The 20,942-nt window shown below is 38.1% G+C and overlaps 1 pseudogene; it reads left to right on the top strand.

Moving 5' to 3' along the window:
* The first annotated feature begins 1,133 nt into the window (after nt 1–1,133).
* Nucleotides 1,134–4,985, top strand: LOC105043113 (uncharacterized; annotated as a pseudogene).
* Nucleotides 4,986–20,942: the final 15,957 nt, after the last annotated feature.

Here is a 20,942-nt window from a genome sequence, read left to right as displayed (position 1 = left end):
GGTCGGCTACCTAGAGAGAGCAATTCCAGGCATCCTGGCTCACATCAATTGAAGCCTCATCCTCAATCAACCATCTGACCTGGGCCAGCACTACAGGAGCATGGGTATAAATCTCCCTCGAGATGGAGCAGCCACGGATAGCCTATACGTAGGATCCCTGACTCCATGCCCCATACCCAGCTCTCATCATCCTGCTCCACAAGTTGTGGGGTTGGAGAAGGACTCTAACTGCATGCCTGACAATTATAGCCTCCCTTCTATCCAATAAGGACTGAATCTCAAGGTCCCATCTCTCATAGTCTAGCAGACCACCTCTCAGGATATGAGATGGAGCCCCCCGACAATCGTATCTCGAGCCCCACAAGAAGTTCTAAAAATGCTGTCCTAATCTCCTAAGACAAAAGTCTAGTATCACCATATTTTCCAAGAGATAGATCGGAATGGAGCTCAGAATCGATCTGATGAGGGTCATCCTGTCCATCATGAAAAGAGTATTGGCTTGCCAGCTATCGAGGTGATCTTAGATCTATAGATCTGCTGCTCTATAGACCTATAGTCAGTCCTCCAAAGACACCAACCCATGATGGGAATTCCTAGATAGGTCAAGGTCCCGAACTGCTCCTAGATTCCCAGCTTGTCCTGAATCATCTATTTCACCTAGACCTTCTTTAAAGATAACCATGGACTTCTACAGATTCACAAGCATGCTGGATAGATGTGTGACAATAGGCCTCACAATGGATCAAAGTACCTTGCTTTTTGGATGGAGGCATGCTAATAAGAAGGCAGCCATCTACAAAAAGGAGGTACAAAAGTGGTTGAGTCTCAGGGGTGGGCCAATAGGACTCCAACTTTGACTCCTGGACCGTCACTCTCAACACTCGAGATAGAACATCAGCACACAAAATAAACAAATGGGGAGAGAGGGCAACCTTAGTGAAGTCTAACAGTCAAGTGAAAGGATTTCGTCAGGGCACCATTAATCAGTATGACAAAGCATGGAGTTTTCATGTAGTCCATAATCCAACCGATCTATCTACACTAGAAGCCAAGCTCCTGCATCATCTAGCATAAAAAATGCCAGCTCATCTAGTCATAGGCTCACTCTATGTCCAGCTTGATGCCATAAGGCTATGGCAGATAGGAGCATGTTGCAGATTATACTCCTGGACAAGTTGAACATTGTTAGTGATGTAGTAACCACTGACAGAAGCATCATGCTCAAGACTGATCAATCAAGGCACAATCGGCTTCAGCCGCTCGACCAAGATCTTAGCACATACTTTATAAAGGGTGGTGTAGATGCTGATTGGTCTAAAGTATCCTAGGATAGACATATTACATTGCTTTGGGATGAGGATGATCAGTGCCTTCTTCCACTCCTCCAAAATGCCTTTAGAGTTGAAGACCATCTGCATCGCCTCCACCACCTCACCCTAGATAATGGGCAAGTAACAATGGAAGAAGAGTGGTAGAAATCCATCTAACCCTGGGGCCTTATCCTCCTCAAGGGACCAGAGTACCCCACGCACCTCCTCAACAGACACCGAACGAGTCAGGGCCCCATTCTCCTGGTCAGAGATGCAGATCATAGGTTGGAGCCCCTGGAATAAGGTGTCCCCACCTAGGGCTATCATCTAATGCGATCTGAAGAACTAAAAGATCTTCTCCTTGATCTTCTTGCTGTCATCCACCAATGTACCATCGCTAGCTTCTGCTTAACTACCTAATGTGGTTGGTAGAGCTCTGGATCATCATTGATTGATAGAAGAATCTAGTATTCTGATCACCCTCCTTGATCTACTATACCTAGGATTTTTGCCTCCACATCATCTTCTACTATCTTAGCAAGGAGTGGTGCACCGAGAGCTTGTGATGAAGCTCTCTCAAGTCAGACTCCTAAAGAACCCCCTCTTGGTTGTCTCGTATTTGCAATTCCATAATGTCAGCCTATACCCCATCGATCTGTCTGGAGATATCACCAACCTCAAGATGGTTCTACTAGAAGAGCCTATGCCTAGCCAGCTATAGCTTCTGAGTCATCGGGTATCTTGCATCCCCTTGGACTGGCAACCTCCACATTTCACTGATCAACTCCCATGATCTTAGATAGAAAACTTAGAACTTCTCAAATCTAAATGAAGCCCTAAGAATCCATGGGCCATCAGTGAAAATAAGAAGTGGACAGTGGTCCAATGCAATCCTTAGAAGATGCTGAACCTGATGTCCTGAAAATCGCTGGAACTAGTCAGTGGTGGCAAGATCTCAATTGATCCTCTCCCAAACTCTAGCCATCCTTTGCCAATTATTGCACCCGATAAATTTGGGTCCAGAATAACCCAAGTCAATTAGACTCATGTTGCTAATGAACTGCCTGAACTCCCTAGAATCAGTGCATCCACATACTGCTTGCTGTCCATCTTCTCGTGGGACACCATAATATAGTTGAAATCTCCAGCAATAAAGGAAGGCAAGCCCTACGACACCATCCTGCAAATCTTGAATCAGGTCTCCTTCCACTCCCTATACTCGATGCTCATATACACTCTGGATAAAAGCCAAGAGCCTCCAATCTACTCCAAAATAACTAAGGCCATCTACTGCTTGCATCTATGGAAAGCATCTATCCTACTCGAGCCGTATCTTCATGTCACCAGGATCCCCCAAATAGGCCCGTAGACTTCATCTCATGCATGCTCCATTCTGTCGGGATCTGCCTTCTGGCATGAGTAAGACTCATCCCTGAAAGTTGAGTCTCAAGTAGAACACATATATTCGGGTAGTGCTGTTGGATAATCCTACAAAACACCGATCAGAAGGAGGGTTTCCCCACCCCCGAGTGTTCCAAATTGGCAATCTCATTGTGATAGTTGGTGGGGAAGGGGTTCCATATTAGTATCCTCCTCAGCCTGAAGGTCTGTCTCAATCCCTACTGTCAATGAGTCCATTGCTGATGGAGTCTCCCCCACTCCTTGGATGGCTTGCTTTAGTGGGACCACAATCTCTTCATGGTTCAAGACTTGACCACCCATCAAAGCCTCCATGTGCATCGAACCCTCTCCCTTGGGGTCTTGCTCCATCAAAGGCTCCAACCCCTGCTCCTAGAGTGCCCCTACTTGGCTAGGGCCCCAAAGTTGCTCATCGATTTCTCAAATTGAAATGGAGCCTTCTCCCCCTCCCCCAAGATCCTAACCAAGAAAAAGAAGACACTGGAGCCCTCAGAGCTGGCTGCCACCTCTGCCTGAGTCTCCAATAGGGCTGGAGCCTTGCCTCTAGCCCTGTTCTTCTTTTCTGGGTCTTTTTTAGATCCACCAGTGCCTCCTTCCCATGTGTTGAGCCTCCATGGTGCCCGGCCCATATCAAATTTAGGGGGCTAGGCATGCTTGGGCTAGGCTAAGCTTGGCCCCAGGTGCTCCACTAGACCATGACCCAAGCCTAGATGGCTCACCTGCCACAATGCCCGCAAATGGGATGACACCCCCGTTCCAGCCCAGTGCCAATGGGCTGAACTTGTTGGTGGGTTGGACTGTGCCCAGGCTCAAGCTCGACCCATCTCTAGCACCTATCTCAATGCACCCCTCTTTCGATCCAACCATTAATCCAGGCCTAGGTCGAAGGGGCGATCGCTGCCGTGTGATCTTGGCTAGCTTAGTCTAACCATTGGATCCCGCTAGTGAGTTCAAAAATAAAAGTTAGGGATAAAATTAAGATACTAGAGGAGGAGGAATTACCATATAAAACACACAATTTCTCCAATGTTTTGCTAGTCAAGTTTATCGATCCATCATTATATGTCTTGAAGTAGAAAAATTACAATTCTCATTCTCCCTAAAATCTTAGAAATTCATTGATAGTTGGAACAAATTTGTAAATCAGGTTGGTTGGTATTTTTTAAAATAATTCTATATATTTCTTTCCTTGTCTTTGTATATTGCATGGTCAAAATCAAAAATATTTGTTATTTTTCCTGATATTTTCCAATATTTTCAATAAAGCTTTCTTGCAGAAAAATTTTATCAATGTTTGCTACCGATGTCAGCAAATTAGTTAAAGACATTAAGGGTGCGTCTGGTTACACTTTTTGATTTTTGATTTTTTACTTTCTAAATTTTTTTTTGATTTTTGCTATAGAACATAAGTAAAAAAGTAAAAAGTTTGTTTGGTAACACCCGCCCTGTCTAGAACAAGTGCCTCTTTCTCCCCTTTCTCCCCACCCTCCTCGATCTTGCGCTCCTACTTACCTGCGACATCTTCCACTCGAAAGCATCTGAGACCCCCAAGCCCCTCGTCGGCACCACCTGTTGCCCCCTCAAGGACCTCCTCGACCCTGATGCCTTCGAAGCCACAACCTCCTCTAATGTAGCTGTTGACGGATGCCCTCCCCCATCAAAACCCTAGAGCTCTCCTGCCCCTCCGACCACCCCCAGGGCAAGATCCGAATCAAGGTCGTGATCCGTGAGCACCCTTACCCGCCACTGGAGCTTGCCTACCAATTCGCCCCTCCCTCCGGCTATTACTACTCCACGGCTCCTCCCCCTTCGGCCAAAGAGTACTGCGCCTATCCCCTCTGCCTTCGCTCGTCCCTCCTTACAGCCACCCCATACTGTCCCAACCATCGCCATACCCTTACTGCAACTACTCTCTATTTTGGGTACTATTCCTCTAATGCCAGATATTACTTCACACCTCCCACCCCGACCCCTACCCTGGCCCGACTATACTATGATCGAGTATAGATGTACGGTGGCCCATCGGCGCCTGTGGACTACTCATTCGGCCCTTCTTCTTATGAGCAGAAGGTGAAGGGGGACAAATTGGGAATGGGGGGCGGCCTGGCAGTTGGGGTGGTGGTTGGAGCCCCATCGATTGGCGATGCTCACTGGCCTGGTAGACAGAGAGCCAAAGGGAGGGGGAGGGGGAGGGGGAGGGGAGGGGGAGGTGGCAAGCATCAGGATAAGTCAGGAAGAAGCAAAAGTAAATTTTAAAAAGCAAAAAAATTTTACTTTCCATAGAAAGTAATTTTTTTATTTTTTTATTTTTACTTTTTACTTTTTATGGTGTTACCAAATATTGCTTTTTGATATTTACTTTTTAAAAATCAAAAGGTAAAAAAAAATATTTTTTTAGTAATTAACCAAATGCACCCTAAGGTTGTTTATCGACTTACTCAACATTGCTGTTCATTTAGGAAGGGATCGAGCATTGATCCATATCGGATCCAAACCTAATAAGTTTTGAGTATGGTATGTCTTTGGACTTGATCTATAAAACCAATAAGTACTAGAAAATATTAAAGACTAGAGCCAAATCTAGCATGTTCCACGGATGGAGAGTTTGAATCAAAAATTAAAAAAAGACCCAAATTCTTGTGGATCCAACTACAGATTGTTATTTACTTGGGCCTATGGGAGCTAAGAGAATTCCTACATGAGAAATTCTTTGTGCACCGTCGGTGGTGCAGAAAATTTGATGTGGAGTGCTCCACCTTATCCAATTAATCCACGTAGTCATCACTTTTCAATGTGCATTTAATGCCTGTAGATCGATTTTTTGTTTAAAATTTTGTATGATGAAAATAACCTACCTTTTAGAAAAAATTATGACATCCTGTGGCATAATTTAGCTTAGGATGTCATAATATGGCTTAAGATATCATAATATGAGAGGGATATTTTTATTCAACCACTTTCTAACATACATTTAATGCCTGCAGGTTGGCTTTTTCATTTAAAAATTTTGAATGATGAAAATGCCCCTATTCTTTAGAAAAAATTATGACATTCTGTGCATATTATGGATGCAGGTGTCATAATATAGACATAGAATGTTATAATTTTTCTAAAGGGCAAGGATATTTTCATCATACAAAATTTTTAAATGAAAAAAATTGATCTGCAGGTATTAAATACGCGTTGAAAAGTGGTGGCTACATGGACCAATCGGACGAAGTGGTGCACTCCATATCAGATTTTCTACACCACCCGCAGTGTACAAAAAATTTTACATTCCTACACATCTCATGTCATAACCTATATCTGCATCCGATTATAGATCATTAGCATAATTTAATAGACTCGACGATAGCACTACAAGATGCCCAAAAGGGCAACAAGAAAATTGCAATCAAAAATCTTTTTTTTTTTAATTCAAATGAGCTAGTAAATGACCCGCTTTATAGCACAAGAAGTGGTTTGACGGATTGGTTTTGTTGTTCGAAACAATTAGTGATTAGCAATTTTTTCAGCTTGCATGGATCTTAGTTGAGGATAATGAAGAATGGTCATAACAAAGAAATCACCCATAAAATATTTATGCAACTAATAACTTTTTCTATTGTTCTAGAATTTTTTCTAGCATAACAGTGAGAAAATCCACCACCGATCTATATATAATGAGAACAAAAGAGAGAAGCATGGAGGGATAAAAAAAGGAAAAAGAAACTCCACTTGACGAGTGGCAGTAGTCTAGGAGACCAATTAATTCGTAACAAGTGACAAGATCTAAATGATGGTGGTCTAACTGAAAAGTGCAAAGCTCCTTCTATTTAAATGATCCTTATTTGCAACTAATGTATTTCATCATAATATCTTTTGATTTAAAAGATTAATATTTCTAATTAATTTAATCCACCACGCTTTTGCTGTGCACTCTGATCTTAATTTATCAAATTATATAAGTCTATCAAAGATAAAAATATCCTTATATGTTAGATCAATCCAGGATAGATCCAACCTTTAAATTTCATATAAGATTTAGGGCAAAATTTTAAGTTTTTTTATCTTTACTACCTTTGGGTATAACATATAAAAATTAAATCTTGATCCACTTCCTATGTTTAAAATCATTGCATAAGTTTCATCACTCTTCAAGAATCCAACATGTCTAGAATCAATTAGAGTTAACCTTAGATTTATCTTATAATCATTTAGATAATTTTTAAATCAATCTTTTTTTTTAAAAGAATTAATTCTAACTTGACAAACTAGAAGAACTCAAGCCAACATCCTTAAGTAGAATCAACTTGATTATTTCTTATAGAGCTTCCTTCATCACAATCCTTAATATTAATCAATAAATCCATACAAAATCTTGTCCCTTGTATAAGTCATTCAAAATTTAACACTAGCAAGATGTCTTAGTTCAATTTAAAAAAAAATCTAAATTTTAACTTGAATAATTAATACACTTCACCATCTTCAACAATCACAAGAAAAATTAAAAAAAAATCTAATCCAAAGATAGTAAAATGAATTATTAAAGATTTCATCATAACCTGTATATCATACTCTAACAAAATAAATTTTTTTCTCTAATTTAACAACAATATCAAAATACTTTTGATCCACTTAGAAAAGTAAGCTTTTGACTTGAAATTCAATGTAATTTGAAAGATCAAGGAATTATATTCAGAATATGATATTTTGAGTAACCAAAGATTTTACCAAGATGTGTATCTCATATTCTCATAATAAAATTCAAGTATATTTTTCATTTAAAATTGAGTTTCATATATGATCCTCTTATAGGTTCAATACTCAAAAATATTTCATATGATATAATTTCTTTCTTAGACCATACCCTAATTAACTTTCTTTTGATAAATTCAAAAATTTATAATGCTCAAATAATTAACATTAAAATCAAAAAAAGTTATCATGATCTTCATCCATATAAGTTTAGCATTCCAAAATCATCGAGTATACTCAACATAACATATCAATACCTTCCACTTCCTTCTAAGGTCAACTCTTCTTATATTCAGGCCACCCTACTAATTGAAATCCAAGATATAACTCGTCAATTTTATTATGGACATTATACGGCACTTATGCATAAATTTCATCTTAATATCTATTGATTCGAAATCTAAATATTAAATCTTCTCTTTTATATCTATCATGTTCCTCATGATCATAATCTAAGTTCAGATATCACTAAAATTATAATTCTGAATAATTATAACCTTAAACTCAAATACCACTTAAATCATATTTTCTAGTGATCATAACCTAAACTCTAATATCATTCTATCATACCTTTAATGATCATAATCTTAAACTCTAATATTATCAATCATACTCTATTGATTATAATCCCAAAGTTTTGATATCACTTATATGACAATTTTTAGTGACCTTAAACTTGAGCTCTAGTACTGTTCTATCATATTCTCTGATATCACTCTGTCACATCCTATTAATTATGCATAAAGTTTTGATATTACTTCATAATCCCTAGTGACTTAAACTTATGCTCTAATATCATTTTATCAAATTCTAATCACTTATATCATAATCCTCAATGATCATAACCTAAACTCTGTTATTACTCTATAATATTTAAATCACTTATATTATAATCCTTAATGATCATAATCTGAGCTCTGATACCATTCTGTCACATCCTATTGATCTTACTTAAAGTTTTAATATCTCTTCATAATCTCTGGTGATCTTAAACCTAAGCTCTGATACCATTCTGTCATGCCCCGAAACAACACTCGGGTCGGATATGTGATGGCCACACACTCTTTAGAGCAAGCCCTAAAGAATATGCAAGGTCAAATTAAATCATTACAACCTTAACATCCATAACAATTTATTTCAACAATAATTCATAAAACCTTGCATAATTATAATTTAAATTTTTTTAATTCTCTGATCAGATACTATGACACTCTATTTATCCTTCTGCTCACCCGTAAATCCAAGCCATAGCCAATCATAAGTGTCCTGTAACTCTGAGAAGAAAAAGAAAGATGAAAGGGATATGAGTTTTACAGCCCAGTAAGAATTTCAATATCATACTGATATAATAATATAATCTGAAAATAAGAATAGGTAATAAAATATAAAATCTCATGTTCAATGTCCAGAATAATGCAAACATTCATAAATTTTCTGTCTTGTTAAAATAGATGCATCATCATACGTTAATAGGTGAAACACTTTTATTCAACAATTATTTCATGTCTTATCTTTCATTTCTCTTTTTGTAATCACATGATTTTTAACATTTTCTTTCTAGCTCTGGACTATCCAAGTCTATACCTCAGTCATTATCCGGATCAATATCCACTTAAAAAGCCTTTCAAGGTTGTCCTAGGATGAGCTCCTGGCTGGCTGTCCCACGTACGAAAGTTCGTGAGAGGCTGTCCCAGGCATAAGCTCCTGATGGACTGTCCCAGGCATGAGCTCCTGGCCGGCTGATCCACCTGTAAGCCAGTGGGAGCTGTCCCAGGCATAAGCTCCTGGTGGGCTATCCCAGGCATAAGCTCCTGGCTGACTGTTTCACATGATAAGATTAGTCCATACCATATATCTTTTTCTTTTCATTTAATCATTATGTGTTGATTTCATCAAATCAATTCTGACTTGTATTATGATCAATTCAGATATGTCATATATCCATATAATCATGCCATCAATCCCTGATATATATATATTGATATAACATACTCATGCTCAAAATCAAATAACAGTATCTCAGATATAATAAATTTATCGATCTCAAATCCGACGATATAAAACCAATGATGCAAGACCAACAGTAAAATAGCATATATATAATAGTGATCATGTACAGGGATTCTTACCTTTACCGATGACTGATCCAAATACAGAAATCAATATTCTTCTTTGATTTATAAATTTTTTTAACAAAATATTTCACTCGATATCATATGCAGACAATCATCTCTTCATAATCTTGATCAAATATAAAAATTATGTATGGAGAAAATTACTCAATAATCGATCTTAATAACACAAATCTAAGATCTCTCTTAAGATTAACCAAAATTAAGATGTCTAAATATCTGGATCCTTCTCCATAAGACTTCTAGAGAGAAAAAATCCATGAAGAGAGAGAAAATTCTAGAGAGAAAGTAGAGAGAGAAAGTGGAGAGAGAATCTTCATATCTTTCAAATAAAATAATCATGATCGAGATCATCAGAGATCATATCAAGGTGACTTAATATGAATTAACCATGATTGATGCTATAATTTCGAATATGGATCGGATCGGGATCTGCACGAATTTTGGAGCAATCTCTTATCATCATATTTTTATCTCAAGTTTATCCTAGAGTCCATGATGTAGTTAGAGAGAAAAAGAAAAAGATTCTAGAGAGATAAAATTCATAAAGAGAGAGAAAGGTCTAGAGAGAGAAAATAGAGAGAGAATCTAAAGAGAGAAAATATAAAGAGAAGGTAGAGAGAGGAGAGAGAAAAGAAAGAGAAAGGAGAGCGAGGAGAGAGAAAATTTCTCTCTTTTCTTCTTTTTTTTTTCTATTTTTCTATTTTTTTATTTTTCTCTTTCTCTTTTTCTTTTTCTTTTTCTTTTCCTTCTTCTTTTCTTTTTCTTCTTTCTTCTTCTTTCTTTTTCCTTTTCTTCCTGCGGCCTCCCTTGGGCTGAAACAGGGGAAGACCGACGAGGTCCCCCCCCAGAGACCCGAGCTCCGACGAGGTGGGTGGTGTCTGGTCAACGGCAACGGAGCAAGGTCGGCCGACAACAAGGTTCCATCGATGAAGTTTTTTTTTTCAAAAAACAAGGGATCCGTCCCCTTTCTTCATGATTTTTGATCATTGGCCGGTCGCCGGTAGCCAAGACCTTCAGAGAAGAGGGATAGAGGGATGAGGGTCCTATCCTAGGGGTGAGATGCCGCAAACGGCAATCCCGATGGCCGGGAAAGAGAGGAAGATGGCTCGTTCGAACAGAGCAAAACAGGATCATAATGTTTTGTGGATTTTTCGACGATCCTGACGGTTGGCGAGGGTGCACGAAGCCATGAAAAGGAGGAGAAGGAAGAGGGGAAAGAGGAGAAGGGCTTACCTCCAACTCCGGTGAGGTCTCCGGTGAGTATTTGAGATGAACACGATGAGGATATCCGTGGCTTCAACGAAAAAATTTGAGAAAAATAAAAGAAGAAATTCGGTGCTCGTCATGGCCAACCTTAGAGGAAAAGAGAGGGGGTTTTTATAGGGTGGAGGGGAGGTCGAATCCCCCTCGGATTCAGCTTCTCTTCTGATGTATTTGAGCAGAAGAAGACTCCCAATGGGACTCTTCTTCGCTTGCCTCCCTTTTTTTTTGTATAGGCTGTGGGCTGATTTTGGGCCCAATTGGACTGGGTGTTACAGGTTTAACATATTCACCTGTTGAATCGCAAGATACTTTATTTTCTTTTCTTAATTCTTTTATTTGCAACTCTTGTTGTATTAAGGAGAAACAAAGAGTTCAAGTCCAATCAAGAGAATGCCCTGATGCACAAATTAGAATCCAAGCTAACTTAAAAGCTTATTCCATTAAATTTTTAGCCCAATCATTCATATATGCCCTTCTACTTGTACTTTTTACTAATTAATTACTTCATATAGAACTAAACTTCACAGTGATCTTGGACACTTTTATCTATTTTTCCTGGGAAAGGAATTGAAAAAATATCCAAGATGCGTTATCTGCATAATTCTGTGAAGAAATAAATATAGAAGATTAGTTTTCGGATGTTAGATTCCTAGTCATTGAGGTTTTCATGAAGGATTAGGGGCGGCTTAATGGGATGCACAGGCTACTGGTGCTCCTTAGGGTTGGCCGTACGTCGATCATAGTTGCATAAAATGGAATTGGATAGAGTTCAATTGCTTTATGATTAACATTTTCACTTCCACGTATCAACAGCTCACAGCGGCGCACCAGATTATTTGTGCATTGCCGTGCATTGAAGGTTTGTCTCCTTCACTGGTATCCATAGCTTACACCTTGACCATCTTCCTCACCAAAATCCGACGGAGGAAACAATAACACCTCCAACATTTATATTGCTTTTGTCCCTTAATGTTTATAGAGGAGAAAAGTGTTGAGGATTAAAACTCTATATCATTAGCTTTACCCTATTAAATATACATTCAAGGGCTTGTATAAGGTAAATACCAACTCATCCTACAGCAATGCCCAGCCAATACATTTCAAATAGAGACATCCCAAACATTGAGGCATATCTCACAGTTAGAAGAAAGACGTTTAATACCTCCCCTCAAACTGAAGATGCTTCTTGCAAATAAAGTTTGGAGAGAAGATATTGGAAGCGCTCCTGAGAATGTGACTTTATAAGTAAATCAGCAATTTGATCAGTTGAAGAAATATGGGGTAGTTCAATAGCCTGATGCTGATAGTGGCGGCGAGTAAGTGACAGCCAATTTCAATGTATTTGGTGCACTTATGAAAAATGGCATTAAGTATGATTTGGATAGCACTATGGTTGTCACAATAAATGGGTGTTGGAGAGGATAATTGCATATCCATATCATTAAGGAGCCAGTGAAGCCAGACAATCTCAGCAGTAGTATGAGCAAGGGCACAGTATTCAGCTTCTGCACTAGAATGAGATACAACTGATTGCTTTTTTATTTTTTCAAGTAATTAGTGAATATCCTAAGAAGATACAATAGTCAATAGTGGAGTGATGATCAGTGACATCTCCAATCCAGTCAGCATTAGAATAAGTACGAAGAGTGAGATCAGAAGAGAAAAAAAGAAGCCCATGATGGAACGTGCCCTTAATATACCGCATAATTTGAAGTATGAAAGCATAGTCAACAGAATGAGGCCCCAATATAAACTGACTGACAACATAAACTGCATGAGAAATATCTGGCCGAGTGATAGTGAGGTAGTTGAGACTGCCAACGAGTTGTCGATACCGGAGGGGATCAGCAAGAATTTTGCCATCAGTAGGTCGAAGTTTTAAATTTAGCTTAAGAGGGGTGTCGACAGTCTTATTATCTGTTAGGTCGGCATGAATAAGCAAATCGATGCATACTTAGCTTGAGAAAAGAAAAGACCATTAGACTGATAGTTGACTTCAATGCTAAGAAAGAATCGCAATAAGCCAAGATCTTTTATTTTGAACCACTTGTGCAGGTATTGCTTGATATCATGAATGTCTTGAGGGTCACTACCATTAACAACCATATCATCGACATAAAGAAGAAGGAGAACATTTCCATGAGAAGAGCGTCGATAGAATAAAATGGAATCATGAAGGCTCTAGAGAAACCCATAATAAATAAGAATGGTTTGAAACTTTTCAAACCAAGCTCGAGATGCCTGTTTGAGACCATAAAGTGCATAGTGGAGTTTACAGACTTAAGTAGGCTGATGAGATAAACCAGGAGGTGGTGTCATATACACTTCTTTAGATAGATCTCCATGAAGAAACACATTCTTGACATCAAATTGATGTAGGGACTATTGTTTGCTGGCAGCTATAGCAAGTAGAGTACGAATAGTGGTCATACAAGCAACAGGAGCAAAAGTCTCCTTATAATCGATGCCACAGTCTTGCATGAATCTTTTGGCAACAAGACGAGCCTTATAGCACTTAATAGAACCATCAACCTTGGTTTTTATCTTATAGACCCATTTATAGCCCATGATCGATTTTTCAAGAGGTAGGTCAATCAGGTTCCACGTACTGATTTTCTATAGAGCCTCAAGTTCTTCTGTCGTAGCATTCTGCCAGGAAGGATTAGATGATGCCTCTTGATAGGACTTGGGTTCATGGAGTGGCAAAATGATGGACAAGTAACAATTAAAGTCTTTCAAATGAGCTAGTGTACTATGAGAGCAAGTAGGATATCGCTTCTTAGGTGCTGCCAGATTACTTGCAAGAGAATTGTCAGTTGGAGAGACAGTAGACTGGCCAGTTTGTTCATGTTCCTCAAGCAGCGATGCATGATAAGGAAAAGGATCAAACAGAGGTTCTCTACAGAAAAATAGAGACTTTTTGTGAGATAAGGAGAAAAATAAAATTTTCTCTCAGAAGGTGACATGCCTAGAAATGCATAATCTTCGTGTTTCAGGATTATAGCATCGGTACCCTTTTTGTTGGATCATTGCATTTTTCTTGGATACTTTGTCACACTCACACTTGGGAAGAAGAACAAAACAAGTACATCCAAACACATGAAGATGGTCATAGGAAGGAGGAGAATTATAAAGTCGTTCAAAGGGTGAGAGATCACAAAGGACATGGGAAGGAAGGTGATTGATCATATATACTGCAGTGTTCATGGCTTTATCCCAAAATATTTTTGGGACAGAAGAGAAAAGAAGCAAGGTACAAGCGGTTTCAACAATATGATGGTATTTTCTTTCGGACACACAATTTTATTATGGAGTTTTAACGCATGATAACTGTAAAATGATACCCTGGGATTTAAGGTTCTTGATGAATACTTTGGAAAGATATTCACCATCAGAGTCAGAATGAAGAATTTTTATATGTATAGAAAATTATATTTTAATCATTGTGGTAAATTCAATATAAATTTTTAAAATATTAGAACGAGCATGCAAAGATAGAGCCATGTGCAGCGAGTGAAATCATCTACAAAAAGAACATAATATCTAAAGCCACCGAGAAAAGACAAAGGGGTGGACCCCAGACATCAGAATAATAAGATCAAAATGGGTAGTGGTAGTAGATTAACTTAAAAAATAAGGTAAAGCAGATTATTTAGATAATTTGCAGTGAACACAGTATGTTCTTTTATTACAGAGATAGAACTTAACAATCCTTTATTAACTAATTGAGATAATTTTGAAAAGAAAAGATGACTGAAATGATTGTGCCAAACATAAAAGAGGTGTCAGTAGAAGAAATAGCAGTGCTAGAGTGAATACCATGAGGAATATAAAGCTTATTCAGGAGAAACAGACGACCAATCTTACGGCCTATCCCAACTTCCTTTCCCATCGAGCAATCCTGCACAACACAGCTAGAAGGAGAAAAAATTATTATGAGTCCTTTGTCACAAAGTTGACTAATAGAAATAAGATTATAGAAAGTTGGGGAGCAAGAAGAATATCAAAAAGGGACAGGTTATGAGAATGAATGGTTCCACTATGGCTGGCGGTAATGAATGTTCATTTGCAGTTTGAATATAAGGTAGAGAATGAAGAGGAGAAAAATATTGGAAAATGTTGAAGTTAAAGGTCATATGGTTGGAGGCACTGGAATCAAAGAACCACCTATCCAATGACTTATCTGATAGAATGGAGGTGTCAAAAGAAGATGAGGCTATAATATTACCAAAGAGAGAGCTGATGAATCATTGTCTAGATAACATCAATAGTAAGAGATGTAGCTGCTTGTGCTATAGGCTCGACACGACAGTAGCAGTAGCGGAGGATAGGCAATCTCTAGATCTTGAGTTTTCACTCGCATGTTGTTGGAGTTTGGATGGGGATAATTCCAAATAATATATCCAACTTCTTTACGGTAGATACACTGTGTGGAAGATATGACTTGAAATCGAGATCCAACCAGAGGTCGAGAACTGGATTTCCAATTAGGACAATTACGAGCAATATGGCCAAGCTTCTTGCATGAGTGGCATGGGATTTGAGATAGACCCTTCGGTTTGACTCGTGTAGCCAAAATGAGAGAACTATTAGGATTGGAGGAGACGATCTTCTTTTAAGTTTCTTCAGCAATCAATTCAGAAAGGACAGTGTCAATAGATGGAAGAGGAGATCTATATAGAATAGAGGCCGAACAAATTCAAACTCATCATGAAGAGCCATTAGAAACTAAACTAGATGGAACTCTTCATGAAACTGATAATAGAGTTCAGCATCATGGGTTCAATTGGGCTCCATCAGGACAAGTTGATCCCAAATTAGAGATATCTGAGAATAAAAATCTGCTACTGATTGCTCTAGTTGTTGCTTGAGATTGTGAATGTCTAGTTCGAGCTTGTATTTGAGGACAAAATTCATTGGATTGTACCACTTAGCAGAAAGTCCCAAACCTCCTTTGAGCATCAAACTTGCTGAATTGCAGGTTGATAGACTAATGACAGTATTTGAAATCCTTATCATATCTTGTTGTTATCAATTTCCCATTGAGCAAAAGAGTTGCCAGGTTCTATTGGATATGGAATGTCACAGTAACTTACTTTCAAAGTTCCCATCCTTTTAGGAAAATCTTCAACATGAAGGATCATTGGCTGTAATTGGTCCATTAAGCTTGACCATAATTGGTTGAGCTACTTCAGTCATTATGAATACAATACTAAACAACACGGTGGAAGGAAGCTGACTTGAATGATTTGAGATCAGCTCAAATCAAACCAAATAAGATAGTGGGGAACCCCAGCTGAACCAGTGCTCTTGGTGTGAACCAATGCTCTTAGTATAAACCAGTTCAGTTGGGCTGGCTCAGATGAGAGGCCTTAGGCAGAGAGGAAAGCTAGGGGAGGCACTGATCAGAGATGATTAGAGAAGAAGAGCGGGGGAAGCACCAGCACATCTGATGGATGGTGTGCATGCTTTCTCATCAACAAAGTAAGAGATGGATCTACAAATGTGGACTTCATGGCATCCTATGCGAGCCTCGATTGGTGGAATGGGTGGCAAGATCTAGCTGACAATGGATGGCTTAAGCAGATCTAACATAGGGGTGGAAGGGTGGGGATAGGGTGATCGAGCTGGAGAGAGAAGGTAGTGAGGGAGGGGGTAAAAAGGGGGGAAAGTAGTGGAGATGAGGGGCAAAGAGGCGGAAAGGTGGTGGTGGAGAGAGGGTCGGGGGGAGGGCCAGTTGTGGTTGGGAGATTGGGGTGGGAGATGGGTGGTCAAGGAGGGGAGGCAGTGAGGGAGGGGGGCAAAGGGGGGAAAGCAATGGGGGTGAAGGGCAGAGGGGCGCGGGTTCGCAGGGCTAGGGAAGGAAGGCTCATGAGGGTGCGAGGGGCCCAGGGCTGGGAGGGAAGGCGAGGGGGTTGGTGGCACGGAGCTGAAAAGGGGAGGCAGGTTGGTGGCATCAGAGCTGGGAGAGGGAAGGGGAGGCGGTTTGGTGGTCGCACAGAGTCGGATGCAGCGCAGATGATGGGTGCGAGATTGGGAAGGCAAGGGGTGGGAGGGAAATGGAAAATAATAGAGATGGTTATGGCTCTGATACCATGTTGAGGATTAAAACTCTACATCATTAGCTTGGGCTTTATCCCATTAAATATACATTCAAGGGCTTGTACAAGATAAATACAGAAGGAAACATAAGTAGTGCTATGTATGCAATATTGAAATATTTTATGCAGCGAAAGAGTAAGATTAAACTATTTAATCTAAATCACATGTATAAGATCTAATCTAGACTACCATGTCATGATAAAATATATGAAATATGATGTATTTTGGATCTGAAAATAAATACTCACATCGATCTCATCGATGCTGAAATCTTAGATCTAACTATTAGATCTAACGATATGATCAAGACATGTTAGAAATAAATACCAAACCAATGAGATCTTGATCTTCGCTGGTCCAACAATTGGAGAAGATATTCCTCAAATCACTTGCAGCCACACGAAGTCGTCTGGCCTCGACAAAAAATCCATGTGAAGACTGACGCAGATCAGGAGCTTGAAGGTACTAGTCTACAAGCAACTTTGATGGCTGATCTCTTCCTTCTTCTTCAAGCACCTTAGATACTCCAAAGGATGAAAGGATCTGGAGGAGGAAGAGAGGAGGAGGAGAAGAGCTCTGAAAAAATAAAAACCAGCAAAGGAATTGATGTTTGATGCCAAGAAAGGGGACCCCTTTTTATAGGCAAGGAATTAGGGTTTTCATCCAGGGCGCCAAGAGTCCATTTCAAACATCTTTTGGCATCCCAAAAATTTTCAGAAAAGGCTCTATGGTGTGGAGAATGAATTAGAGTCTTACACACCTAAGAACTCTCCAAGAAAAATAGAAAAAAATCATTAAGGCATCAACAACCTTCTTTGTATGAAAAATCTCTTTCCCTTTTTTCATCTTATCTCTAATTCATATCGCATTCAAATTAAGCAAGAGATAGGATTATGAGTCATCAATCATTGCCATCTACCCTTATTAAGTCTACTACTTTGATGCCAAAAAGGTCAAGCCAAATCCAATTTGGCATGGAGATAAGGGCATGGGTCCAAGTGTGGCGCAAGAAGATAATGATAGAGTCCTAGTCGACTTGGACTCTTCATTTCTAATTCAATTCTAATCCAAATCAAATTTGGATTGAACCCAATGATAAAAATAAACCTAATCTAATTATAAATATAAATATGTCAATAAATTTTAATCCAATTAGAATTGGCTGATTTCAAATCCTATCGAATCAGGATCAAATTTTTATTGTAATCAGGATTGATCATATCAAACCCAATCTGAGTCGAACTGAATCTAATTCAATTAAACTTGATCCAAAGCTCTTTACTCAATCAAATTGAGTAAATTAATGATCTAATTATTAATTAATTTTTTATTAATAGTAGAGTCCCAGTCCCAATGGGACTCTTCTCCAGAGTTTCAATCCCAGTGGGACTCCTCACCAAATCACAATCTAATTGGACTCTCCAGCTATCAAATTTGACCAAATTTTTAATGCGTGTAACCCCATAGGTTCGAACCTAAGCCGATAACATAGAAGTAACTTTCTATACCAATGATGTACAATCTAGCAATGGTGACCCGACGACTGGATAGGTTAAAGTATTGCAAAGCAACATTCTAGAACCTACTGATATATGGTTACCGTATAATTCATTCTTTTGACCTTAATGCTCAAGATGATCTAGATTTTAATTGTCAACCCTAATATAGTCAACCATATTATATTTCAACTTTTCAAATCCACCACATGGATTATCCTGGCCAAGATTTTACTAAATTAAAATATACTGATGTATATCTCCTACTAATTCAGAGGGATCAATTCTATCTTGACTCACACATTGACTTGATAAGTACTTAACTATACCCAGTATCCTTCCGTCACTGAATTAGAAACTCAGATGATCCAGTACTAAAGTATAGTGAGTTGCTTATAAGTTACTGTGGTGGTCTCAAGTCTGAGGGATATTTATACCTATACCCTTCACGAGCTACTCTTGATAGCAGAGTGCTCGGTAAATGATCATGTTCGATGCGAATATATTCCTATATTCTATCTGCATGCCATAACAGTGTCTCCACACTCTTTGATTAAGAGGACAACCAACTTATATGGCACGCAACGATCCATACTCGATGTTGCTATCGTCTTATTAATAGCATAACATTTGGTTGCGAACACTTTTAAGGACTTAACGATAAATTCTCCTTTGTCGATTAATTCTAGTCCTAAGGACTTCATTACAATACAAAAGTTCAAAGATGGATAATTTGTAATGAAAATATCTAATAATTTTTATTAATAAAGATTTATATATAATTTACAAGATGAGCACAATCATCAACAGGCTGACGATTGACTTTGGATATATTTTCCAACAACTCCCACTTGAACTAAAGCCAATCGGTACTGTATCGAATATCCATCTTCGACTTGTGGTCATCGAACTCCTTGATTTGAGAGCTTTAGTAAATGGATCAGCTAGATTTTTTTTTTCCATCGATCTTCTGAAGGTCGACATCACCTCGATCCATGATCTTTTGGATAAGATGATAGCGGCACAGAATATGCTTGGTGCACGGATAGGACTTCGGCTCCTTGGCTTGAGCAATGGTTCTAGTATTGTCACAGTATAACAAGAAGCGTCATCAATAGAGGGTGCCACTCCGAGCTCGCCAATGAACTTCTGCATTCATACAGCTTCCTTCGCAATATTGGATGCCGCAATATACTCTGCCTCATAAATAGAGTCAGCTACAGTGTGCTGCTTGAAATTTTTCTAGCAGATTGCTCCACCATTTAGGATAAAAGTATAATCCAACACACTTTTACTATCGTCATGATCTAATTGAAAGTTGAAGTTGGTAAACTCCACTAATTTCAAGTCAGTTTCACCATACACAAGCCACTAGTCCTTAGTATTTCTCAAATACTTAAGAATGATCTTTATGACCTTCCAATGATTCTCTCTTAGATCAGACTGGTATCTACGTATTACCCCTAGTGAGTATGCCACATCTGGTCTTGTACATGTCATGGCGTACATAATAGAACCTACTGTCGCAGCATATGAAACTCTACTCATATGCTCTCTCTTTTGAGGAGTTATCAGACAATCTCCTTTCGAAAGAAAAATTTTATGGCCTATCGAAAAATAGCCTTTCTTGAAATTCTCCATGCTGAATCGTTTCAGCATGGTATCTATATACGTGGATGGGAAAGCCCAAACAGCCTCTTAGATTTATCCCTATAGATCTTCATCCCTAGGATGTAGGCTGCTTCTTCCAGATCCTTCATGGAGAATTGTGATGATAGCCACACTTTTATTTCTTGTAATGTAGAGACATCATTTTCGATTAAGAGAATATCATCCACATACGATACAAGAAATATAATAATTGAATCATTAGCCCACTTATATATATAGAGTTCCTCTCTGTTCCTAATGAAGCCATATATTCTGATTACTTTATCAAAATGCACTACAACAAAATAAGATATTAGCGATGAAAAAAATTCATCGCTAATAATCGATTTTCGTCGCTAATAGTTATTAGCGTTAAAATTTTTATTGCTAATATTTAGTGGTAAATAATACCGTTATTGATAATTTTTTACAATGTAAAAAAAATTTATCGTAAATAATAAATATTATCGATGAAAAATTTTTATAATTAAAAAAATTAATTTTTTCAAAAATTATTTATGATAAAAAATTTTAGTTGTAAAAAAGGATAATTTATGATGAAATTAATTATTTACAATGAATTTTATTCATTGTTATTAATTTAACAAAATTTTTTATAAAAATCAAATTTAAAAAAGTATTAGTGACGTTAATTTTTCATTATAAATATCTCAATTTTTGATGTAAATTTTTATCGCTAATAAATATTAAATTAATAATGATAAAAATATTTTATCACTATTAATTTAAAAAGAAATTTATGAAAATCAAATTAAAAATAAAATAATGATGTAAATTTTTTATCATAAATATAGTTATTTACAATGAAA

The sequence above is a fragment of the Elaeis guineensis genome, chromosome 4 (genome assembly GCF_000442705.2).
Source record: "Elaeis guineensis isolate ETL-2024a chromosome 4, EG11, whole genome shotgun sequence".
Taxonomy (NCBI): Eukaryota; Viridiplantae; Streptophyta; class Magnoliopsida; order Arecales; family Arecaceae; genus Elaeis; species Elaeis guineensis.
The sequence above is the reverse complement of the archived record's forward strand: the minus strand, read 5'-3'. Positions and strand labels throughout refer to the sequence as shown.